This window comes from Lactuca saligna, chromosome 5 (genome assembly GCF_052625555.1).
Source record: "Lactuca saligna cultivar CGN05327 chromosome 5, ASM5262555v1, whole genome shotgun sequence".
NCBI lineage: Eukaryota > Viridiplantae > Streptophyta > Magnoliopsida > Asterales > Asteraceae > Lactuca > Lactuca saligna.
This window is the reverse complement of record NC_136421.1, coordinates 269,560,143-269,572,373: the sequence shown is the minus strand read 5'-3', so window position 1 is coordinate 269,572,373 and position 12,231 is coordinate 269,560,143.

Genomic DNA, 12,231 nt, shown 5'->3' with positions numbered 1-12,231 from the left:
GTTGCTTCAAGTGATCTACCCTGTTGTCTGCTGCACTGGCTTTAGAAAGAGTGGCCTTCTCTGGTTCATCAAAAAGCTCCATGAATTTCTCGAATAGATTAGCGATCGAGGCTGTGACTTGGCCAGTTTGAGGAAAGATTTCTCCAGCTGTGTCTTCGTTGGCCTTTAGCTTTTTAACATACCTATCATCAAAAGTCACGTAGTAAGTTTCTTCTATTTTCCTTGAACGCTTGTTTAACACCCTGTATGTTTTGGAAGTAAGAGAATAACCCAGAAATATCCCTTCGTCAGCTTTGACATCAAACTTGTTGCGGTGTTCTTTGGAATTGAAAATGAAACACCTGGAACCAAACACATGGAAAAACTTCACATTTGGCTTCCTGTTGTTAATGATCTCATAAGGAGTGAGAGTGAAGCGCTTGTTAAGATACGACCTGTTCTGTGTAAAACAAGCAGCAGAAATAGCATCAGCCCAAAAGTATAAAGGTAAGGAAGCAAAACTTAGCATTGTTCGGGCAGCTTCACATAAGGATCGGTTTCGTCTTTCGACAATCCCGTTCTGTTGAGGTGTGTAAGGAGCTGAGAAGTTGTGACTGATTCCCTTTTCTTCCAGGAATTCTTCAAATTCTTTATTTTTGAACTCCAACCCATTGTCGCTTCTGATATTGCGAACGACCTTCTTCAGCTGTACTCCAATCTGCTTGATAACACTTTTAGCTTGTGAGTCGCTTCAGATTTAAGCTTCAGAAAGAACACCCATGTAAAACGTGAAAAGTCATCAACAATAACAAGAATATACTTGCTACCACCAATGCTTTCTATAGAAGATGGACCACATAAATCAATATGAAGTAATTCAAGTGGTTCAACAACTTTAGTGTTTCTTATAGATGGATGACTTTGACGACTCTGCTTCCCCATTTCACATGCAGCACATAGATGATCTCTATCATATTTGAGCAATGGAAGACCTCTAACGTGACCTCCAGTGACAAGTTTGTTGATATCTTTGAAGTTGAGATGAGAGAGTCTTCGGTGCCATAGCCAGCTTTCGTCAGATTGTGCTTTGGATAACAGGCAGATGGCTGGGTTTCCTTTGATTGGTTTGAGATTTAGGGGAAACATTTCACCTTTGCGCTCTGATTTGAGAATGACTTTGTTTGTCTTCTTCTCAATAATTTCCGAACCTTCATCATCGAACGAGACCTTGAGACCAGTACCTCCAACAAGCTGAGATACACTGATGAGATTATGTTGTAGTCCCTCTACATATGCAACTTTCCTGATTGAGAAATCACCGTTTGTGATCATCCCGTAGCCTTTGATGGTGCCGAAGGAGTTGTTGCCAAATTTGACATTTCCACCATTTGAAAGAGATCTGAATTCCCTTAGCTCTTCCTTCCTTCCTGTCATGTGACGCGAGCAACCACTATCAATGTACCATTCTTCGTCAAACTGCTCGTCACTGATAACCTGCAAAAATTAAGCAGATTTAGGAACCCAGAGCTTCTTGGGTCCACGTGAGTTTTTTTTCGAAATTGGAATAGTAAGAGAGATGTCAACTAAGTATGTTCTTTTTATTAGTGTTGTTTCATCTTTCCTTTTGATGGTGAAAACTTTGATTTTGTTTGGATTTGATGGTTTTGGTATTGATTCTGATTCAATATCTGAAACCTTTTGTTTTCCTTTTTGTTCAGCTGATGACTGAGATTTTGAGAAGGAACAGAGTGGACTTTAGGACGAGAAGAGACAGAGGATTTTGAAGAGTTAGAAGAGTTAGAATGAGATAGCTCAGAACGGTATGACTTCTTGGTTGAAGATTCTAGGTGACTCTTTTGCTTTTGATTAACAGTAGGACTAACCCTAGAGTTTTGATCTCTTTTGATTTCCGAATAAAACCTGTGCTTTCGGTTGGAATCAATTTCTGAACCGAATCTATGCGTTCGGTTGTTGTTATTCTCTGAGTCGAACCTCTGCTGTCAGTTGTCGTTTTGCTCAGAACCGAGCCTCTGCTTTCGGTTGTTGTTTTGCTCAGAACCGAGCCTCTGCTTTCGGTTGTCATTGTGCTCTGAACCAAACTTCTGCTTTCGGTTGTTATTTTGCTCTGAACCGAACTTCTGCTTTCGGTTGTTATTACTCTCCGTCGATCCAACAGGATTTTTCTTTGGTTTTAAATTCCTGTCTTGATGTGAGAAATAGGCATTTTGCGATTGCCAAAATTGTTTTCTTTCTGAGAGATTCTTCCTGTATCTCTGATTCCTTTCTTGTTTTTGATTTCTCATCTGCTTTGGTTGAAGATGGATGTTAGCTTTATGTTTTTGGTTTTCGTTGGCTGATCCACTCTGAACTAATGTAGTTTCACTTGGGGATGTGACTTCTTTTGCAGGAAATTCTTTCTCTTGATGGACATCTTTTGTTCCACTGGTACTTGCCACGTTGAAGCCATCAGGTTTATTCAAAGGTTCTGGTACATATCTGCCTTTGCTTTTCCATGAAGTCCTTTCAGACAGACCTACCGTTTCATCAGCATTGTCAATGGGAGCAGACCAGAAGAACTCGTCACAACCATCAGCATTGTCTTCGTTCACAATAGCTGTTAGTTCAGCAGTTTGATGTTCGGTTGCACCTGTAACTTTGTACACCTGATTCGGAGTGGTTCTAACTTTTTGGTATACGACTACCTTCTCTACCAGAATCGGGGACTTTTTTTGGGACAACCAAGCGAATTCCACAGAATTTTCTGAAATGAGATTTTTGTGGTTCTCGGGTTCATTCTTGACAAATTCTGAACAATCAACTGTGTCCTCTACAGAAATTTCACTCATATTATCGTCCTCATTAAGCTCAGATGCATTTTCAACATCAATTTTGTTTTCCGAGCTTAAGTTGACATTCAATGAGTTAAATTTTTGTATGGTTTCGGTTCTTATCTTCAGTTTATCATTTTCATCCAAAAGGTTTTTGAGCATGTTCTTGTGGTCCTTGGATTTTATGAAAGATTCTATTTTGTCCAGTCCATACAAATATGTTGGATTAACATCCTCAGACAAAATAATACTCTCACAATTATATGCATCAGCATCAATTTCATCTTCCTTAAACTCAAGAAAGGGTAAAATCATGCGATGAATCTTTTGCCCTATTTCACAATTCAAATGAAGCTGAGTGATATTTGTATAAAGACGTTTGGCAATCAAACAGAAAACATTTCGCTGTTTCAAAAGCTTTAAATTGTCTCTTTGCAAATAAATGTTTTCATCTTTTATTTTGATTAACTCCGACTCCTTCAGTTCAATCCACATCCGCCGTTCCTCACTCTCCGATGACGCCCTGCTTAATTGGTCAGTCAGGTTAGAATTGGTGACCCGAGTTTAAGTTAAACTACTATCTAGATGAGAGATTCTTGAATTAACATTTTTTAATTCCTTTTCATATGAGCATTGTGGGACTTTAAATGAGACAAAAACTGATTGTACCTTCTTGATCAGTTCATCAAGTTCGCTAAACTGCACGCTGAGTGGTTTGGCAGTAAAACACAGATTCTGTTGTTCCTTGTCATCATTTCCCCCATCAGTGTTGTATCCCCTCATCTGAGAAACGTCGGACACCATCAGTCATCTTCCTCCACTACTCTCTTCTCTCGCTACATAAGCCTTTCCATGGGAAGGCTTTCTCACTTCATCATCTTTGGAGTCTGTTGACCATACCTCCACCCCACCGAACTCATCATCAGCTACCGAACCCTGCACAATTAAAGCATTCATAGAAGGGTTAGCAGCATATTCCTTCTTCCTTAACTCATCAAGCTTTTTCAACAATGTGGCTTCTTCATCATTTTCCTCATCCTTTTCTGCCATCTTTTTGAGGATGCAATCTTTTGCATAGTGGTTCTTTCCTCCACAATAGTAGCAGCTTACTCCAGAATCTCCTTCAGCCTTCGGTTCCTTCTTTGATTCTTCAGCTTTCGGTTCATCTTTGACCTTTTCAGCGCTATAGCTTCCTTGCCAGTTTCGATTCCTGTTGGTGGGGAATCTCTTCTTGATGAATCTCTTAGGGTTTGACACCATCATAGCATAGTCCTCAGACGTGAGATCATAATCATCCAAGTTGAGATCTTCATCCTCTATCACAGCTTTGCTTTTCAACAGGAGAGCCAACGAACCTAGACTTGAAACCACGGTTTTCTCCTGTAGTACGATCTTTTCTTGAGATTTTAGGATGCCCACCAATTTCGCCAAAGAATAGGATTTGAATTGCTCGTGTGCTTTAACTGTGGACACGATTGCTCTCCACTCAGATCTGAGTCCGTTCAAAAACGTAATCTTCTATTCAATAAGCTTCCTTTCGATGTCATGTTTGATCATCTTGCTAAGAAGATGATTGAAGCGATCGAATGTTTGAGTCACCGTTTCTTCTGCTCCTTGCTTGAACTCACCAAACTCAGACAAGAGTAAGGTTTGAATGGAGTGTTCAAGATCTTCATCTGTAGAGTACAATTCACGTAGCCTGTCCCATATCTCTTTTGCAGTCGTGCATGAACTTACCAGCCTAAAAGTATCGGATTGAAGAGCAAATCTAATCAATCTTAGCGCTTTGATATTGCACTGAAATTTAACTTTTTCGTCTTGCGCTACATCTTTAACATCTTTCAGAATATCGTTATACTCCTTTTGAGTTTTAATAATCCTTGAAGTTGCTGAATGAGAAAACGGTCCAGAGATAATTGCTTCCCAGATGAAGTATCCATTATCCTCAGATCCTATGACATAATCTTCAAAGTGATTCGCCCAGACTTCATAGTCATGGGTGTACAAGATGGGAATCTTCGTTATTGATCCAATGTTGTTTGAAATATTGATGGGATTGGATTGCGACTCGTCCATAATTGATCGAATAACCTGTTCAAAGATCAGACTTGTAATATATCAAATTAGGGCAAAAACAATAAATATTGAGATACGTCAATTATGAGATGACGGCTCAATAAATATCAATGAATGCGGAATAACCCTAATCGAAGCTTTTTCACAGAAAAGAAGTGTATCGATTACACAGCCTCTTGCTCTGATACCAATTGATAAGTTTAAAAATAAACTTGAAGATCGATTAGATCTATGAAACAGGTAGAGAAATAACCAGATAAACAATTAAGAACAAGCTAATGGATCAAAAGGTATCGAATGATTTAATAAACAATCCTCAGAAGAGCTCGATAAAGAACATCAACTGTAGAGGATTTTAGGGTTTACAATAATCAATGAGAGTGACGATCGCTACTATACGCATACATGCATGCATATATTTATAATAAAACCCTAACCGTTTTTCTAAGAAAAAGAAGGCTAATCTAGACAAACACGGATTGACAAGCCCAATCCGGCTGTAAAACAAAAGGGCCCAAGACGCAACTCAATAATCTTCAACATTGGCGTTTTCAGGCGCCAGTTTTGATTTAGGTTAGGTTTGTCGCCCTAGACTAGCCTAGTCTAGCTGTAGCGAAAAGCTAAGGTGTGGGGGGTCACCCCGTATAGATATATACACAAACTCCTGCTCTCCCTCCAGGAAACTCTAGTTATAACTATAGGCTATGATCGTACACTCAAAGGTGCCAAGTGACCAGTCTCACTAGATCCTCAACTTTTCATGATTTTTATGTTTTTCACCATGTATAATGTTCACGTGTATGTTTTAAAGTTTTCCAAATTCCAAGAGTAAGTGTTGTATAGTCCAAGCCCAATTAGCATGTAGATGGGCAAGTAAGGTCCAATAGACATGTAAAAGGGTAATTTAGGCTAAATAGGCATGTAAATGGGCCACTAAGGCCCAATGAACATGTGATCTATGGGCCAGGCTGTCATGGAAAACTGTTAGGCCCAATATACATTTAAATGGACCACCAAGGCCCATTAACCATGTATCAAGGGTATTAGGCCCAACACACATGAAATCGTTGTATTTTGTTTATTAGTTAAGATATTGATCATTTTAGTTTGAATGTTTTACCGAAGTGATGAAAAAGCCCACTATTATTAATATGATATTTTTGGCTCCTGAAATCATAATTTTACGATTTGAACTCGTTTTTTATAAAAATTTCACTTTAGGTCCTTTAAGACCTAAAATATACATTTCTAGACTTATATCAAATAAAATGACATTTACAGCTTTCATTTTGTAAAGATTTACATTTTCAGCCCTTATTTGCTATATATGACATTTTCGGCCCAAATTTTATAAAATTAACATTTTTGGCCCAACTTTGAAATAAGTGTCCTTTTCAGCCCCTAAATTTGTAAGTTTTCATTTTTTTTTTTTGCCTCAAGTTTTGATCAAATAACATTTTAATCCATAAAAATTTATACTTTTGCAATTTGGGCCCAAAAAGCCGTCAGGCCCATATTGAGGCCTATAATGCTAAATTTTACACTTTTAGCCCTTTGAAAAGGATGATTATTATAAAAACTCATTTTTATACAAATGTGACCTTTTTGATCCTTATAAAACCGAAAGTGACACAATTGTCTCAACTTTTGTTTATTTGTCAAGAATGATCCTTATACAAGATTTTTGTTTTGTTTTTCACATTTTAAGCATGTATATTAGTTTTATTCCTTGTAGTATGATAACTAGAGTATTTAATTTATGAATCACACCTATTTTTGTTAGTGTTTTCAAGATTCATCAAGTTTTATCACATATTCACAACATAAACAAAGAAAATCACAGATAACATGCATAAATACATAGATCTACACAAAAATACTTGTATTCTCCCCCAAAAACAAGGGGGGTATGACCTCGCCTTCAGGTTTAGATTCAGTTTGATGAAGAGTTTGAAGAAGAGTTTCGGCCTTGTGTGCTTCTTTGGAAGGAGTTTCGAACTTAGATGGTCCCAGGAAGCTATAACACGAAATGAACCTTGTTAGGAAGTGTTCTTTGCTTAAAAATGGAAAAAAATTACTTATAGATGATGAGAACTTACCAAGTAGATGATTTTGGATGAAGAACACTTGGGATCACACACCAAGGTCACGAAAACGGCAAGGGGAGGTGAGTGTTTTCTTTGAGCTTGAGAGAAATTATTAGTGAGTTTGAAAGTGAAATGTTTGTGTGTTTGTGGAGCTCTCGGCCAAGAGCAATAAGAAGAGAAAGAGAAGTGATAAGGAGTATTGCATGAAGGGTAATAAGTGTCTAGATGTATGTGATTATCTATATACATGCTAGATAATCATGTCCTGGCAATGTTTAAATCGACCTCCTTCCATTCATTATATATATATATATATATATATATATATATATATATATATATATATATATATATATATATATATATATATATTATTTTTAGTTTTTGTTTTGGGTCGAGAATTTGGGTTAAGATAAATGAGGATGACGTGATTTCGCCCAATTTAGTCTTGTTCGAATTTATGAAGCCCAAAAATATCTTTTCGGCCCATTGGGCTCTTAAGGTGGTTCACGGCTTAATATGGTATAAAGGAATGGGTTTATGGCCCATTAGGGCTAATTAATTCATTGATGGCCCAATAAGGCCTAGTAGGGTTAGAATGAATCATTCTAGGCCCAAATGGTCCAAAATGTTATAGATTTATGAATTTGGTCCATTTAGAATCCAAATAGGGTTTCTAAGCCCAAAATACTCAAATTGAATGCTTATTGGTCCATTAGTCCCAATAAGAAAGTCCTCGTCCATCATAAACTTGAACCAGGATTCTTAAGGTTTTCAACCCTTAGTTGACTACTGAAACGTTTTGTATAGAGTTTGAACTTTATTTGTAAATCTTGATTAAGTTATTTGCCATTGATTGAGCATAGTTCATGATATCAAACAAGAATTACATGTATCACAATAGATGATGTTTACATGAGTACATAATTTCCTATCTAAAATGCTAGTTCTGACATCATCCCCCCGTTAGAGGGAATTTCGTCCCGAAATTCTTTTGAAAGATAGGTTTATGAATGAGAGAGTAAGTGAGGGTACTTTTGCTTCATTTTGTCTTCACGTTCCCATGGGAATTTCAGTCCACGCTTAGTGTTCCCTTGAACCTTCACAATTGGAATGCGGCTCTGCTTCGTACGCTTCACTTCTCTATCCATGATTTCGACTAGTTCTTCGATGAACAGGAGATTCTTGTTTACTTCGATTTCTTCTAAAGGAATGTCAAGGGATTTATTTGTTAAGCACTCGTTTAAATTTGAAACGTGGAATGCGGGGTGTACATTGCTGAGCTCAGAGGGTGGCTGTAGCTTATTAGGGCAAAAATCTTGAATGGTCCGATGTATCGCGGTTTCAGTTTTCCCCGTTTCCCAAAGTTACACTTTAAGCCCTTAACTCAAACTTCTGAAACTTGGGATATTACAACTCTCCCCCACTTTAATTAGGTTTTGTCCTCGAATCCTACTGCATGATACGCTTCCGAACTAACCACTTGCACTGCAGACTCTGAATCCCCAAATAACTCAGGTCCTTCCAGACCCTACCACTGCACCCATTTTTAAAATAACTTCTTCTCGCATGGCATCCTTGCTAATACTCCATGCCGACCACCAGCCTCAATATCATCACATAACAACCAAGTATCACCCGATGATACTATCCCCTTCCTGACTATTACACACTTTTTGTGACTTGCGAAAGTTAGATACCATAATAATTCACCGGGTCCTCTCCCCAACGCCAAACTATCCTCCCTTTTTTCCATATCTACTGATAACCTAAGAAACTCGCAAGGTTGAAACTCATTCTATCCTCTTCATGAATCCATTCCTTTCATGCTAACTACCACAGGTTCCTGCTAGAACAATAGAATCCACAGATCCACTTATCCCAGTGATTCACTTATACTTGGCCATAACTCAGATAATGGTGCTATGAGTGACTTGCCACTCCACAAGCTATCCATGAAAATCCAAAATACCATTACCCCTGGAGACCCAAGACTGTCTGAAAACACTGAACTTCCTGAAAGCACTGAAATGTCTGGAACACTGACTGTCTGAGACACTGAACTGCCTGAACACTGACTACCTAAAACACTGACTGCCTGAAACACCGAACTGCCTGAATCACTTGACTACCTAAAACACTAAATTGTCTGATCACTGACTGCCTGCAACACTAACTGCAAGAAACACTGAACTGCCTGGAATACTGACTGCTTGAGACACTGAACTGCCTGAACACTGACTGCCTGAAACACCGACCGCCTGAAACACTAAACTGCTTGAACACTAAACTGCCTGAACACTGACTGCCTGAAACAGCATGCTGCTACATGGATGCTTTCCAACATTTCTCGAGACCTTCCTGTTCTCACTTCCTTCGTCATTCATCTGAAATATCGGGTTCCAACCCGACTGCGGGGCCAGAGGACTCCCTGTTTTAGTCGCCTCCCACGGCTTTCGAACAAAATCCTTCTCTGGAACTAGTTGTCACTAGTTATCATGTTACTGAGGCTCTAACATCCTCCTGATCCAACCGATCGGGTCCGAGCGTTGAATTTTGATGTTACCAAATCACGGCTAAACGTGATTGCTACATGACCAATTATAGCCTTATATAACAAGTAACCTGAAGCAATCCATTGCTTACTCAATCTCAAAAATGCAATGACATGCCTACAGTCTTAGCTCTGGCTCAACTAGGTCTAATCCATCCAGATAATTCTGAAATCCAATTCGTGGATTTCCACATCCTTACTGCTACGCTCATTCTTGGAGCTAATTTTCCTTCCACGTCCTAACAACGTGCTCATGTTATGTACCAACCTGGTGGATGCTACAGCTACACCCGCAGACTTACAACAGTCTATCACTATCTGGTTGCTAGTGAATGCTACAACTACACCCGCATACTTACAACACTCTAATACTATCTGGCCGCTAGTGAATGCTACGGCTACACCTACAGACTTACAACACTCTAATACTATCTGGCTGCTAGTGAATGCTACGGCTACACCCGCAGACTTACAACACTCTAATACTATCTGGCTACTAGTGAATGCTACGACTACACCCACAAACTTACAAAACTCTACTACTATCTGGCTGCTAGTGAATGCTACAGCTACACCCATAGACTTACAACAGTCTCCTTGCTAACTCTATCACTAACTACTATTCCAAGGGCACCCTGACTCACCCGAGTCCTGCTAGCGATCCCCAACCTGATTTACAAAAACCAACCCTTAGTTATCCAATGCTACAACTATCTGGTAGTCTCACATCCTTGCTATATTTACTTTCCATCGAGAAATTCTTCAACTTGGTTTCCCAAACCAATCGTCTACTAATCCATAATACATGAAAACGACATTAGGAAGTTTTCCAAACTCCCAGCTCCTGAACTCCTAAACCCACTAGACTCTTCGTGCTGCTTTCCCTTCCTACACAAGATTACAAACCCTTTCTAAGTTTAGTATACTACTGACCATGAATCCATCAAGGTTTCTCCCCCACTTTTGTCTGGCTAATTCTTACAACTCCCAACTTGAAAAGGATTCCCCATCCTTCCTATCATCTAAAGGGTTCGATCTGCAGACAATACACGTTTATCTCTGCTGGCGCTTCAACTAACCCTTCATCAGACCTACCAATCTTGTCGACTAATCGAGCAACTTAAAATCCCCGATTGTTCCTGCTTTAGTAACTGCACCCTGATAGCCTGCGCTTATGGGGGGACATCTTCGAACTACTATTCTATCGTTCTCTGGTTACTCCACTGGGAACTCAAGCTTACCACTGCTGAAAATATAACTAATCTATACACAACTAACACCTTCCTAAAAAATAGTAGGACACCACTGAGTCCCACTCACACTTGCTACAATTACTGCAACCAAAGTGATATGCTTTACGGGGAACATCCTCAACTATCATTCTAGATTCCAAGGTATGCAGATGGCATATGACTCAATCTCAAATAGGTAATATAATATTCCAATATAAGTACTTAATAAATCAGTGCAGTAACATAACAACAACATCATAAATCATAATTGACAGGAAGGTAAAAGATACGTACCCCCAACATCCAGTGTTGCTCGAATCCTTGTTGAAATCAACCAGAATACTCTGCTCCGAGCCGTGGGCGCCCTTTCCCAACCCTGATGTCTACTGGTAGATCTCGAAGCCCTAGGTGCAGGAGCTGGCACCTGCCCTGTTGTATACAAACTCAGATAGTGGGCCTTCTTGTGGCCCCTCTGACTGCAACGGAAACATATTGGGTCAAGCCCCTTAGCGATGGTAGTAGTACAATATCTGCTAAAATGACTAGTCTGGCCGCACTTGAACCAACCAGGATTTCCACCTCTACTACTCCTACATGCACCCCTGTGCATCCTGCCACACTTCCCGCATCGACTGCAGCCCTGGAAGTCTCTCGATCTCGAACTTGACCCTTTGGTTCTTCTACCCGAACCTGTGGACCATTGAACCTCATCCGGTTTCCTCTTCCTTTTTGACTCCCGGTCAATCCCTCGCTCCCGCTCTACCCCGTCGTCCCCATCAATCGGCTGAACAACCGCTGACTAATCCTGGAGCTTCTTGGTCAACCTATCAGTGACCCTCTTGATGATTTCGAGTAGCTCCTTGCGAACGAATCGCGAAACCTCCGCAACGACCTAATCATACAGAGGAATCTCCTAGGAACAGGGTGCCCCACTCACTCCCGTCCCATAATGGCAAGAGCTACAAATGAGATTCCCCTCCTCGATGGATCCCTGGGATCCATAAGAATTGGGCTCTAGACGATCCCCAAACTCCCCTGAAACTATCTCGACCCTAAAGGCCTCAAGACGACTGTCCAAAAGCTCCACGATGGCCTCCCTAACTGAACTGAATATTGCAGGAGTCTGATCAATGATGTTGTGCATAATCTTTGTGGAAATAACATCTCTCATCTGATCATCAAACTGTCCGGCTCTAGAGCCTGAGCCAGATCCCTCCTCGGCACCTGAACTGCCAACTGATATCTCACGCAATGTCACCATGCTGAAAACATATCACAATAACTGTCAGAATACTCATTGCTACTGAGGGATCTCACACATACTACACCATTCCCCGATTTCATCTTGGCCCCTCTTGAATAGAGTACGAATCCTCTGCTTTCGGTAGTATGGTCCCATACCACCTTCCACATCTATCCGTACTTTCCTCAAGAGTTACCTTAACTCAACCAAGTCCCTTCTACTGCTACTGATC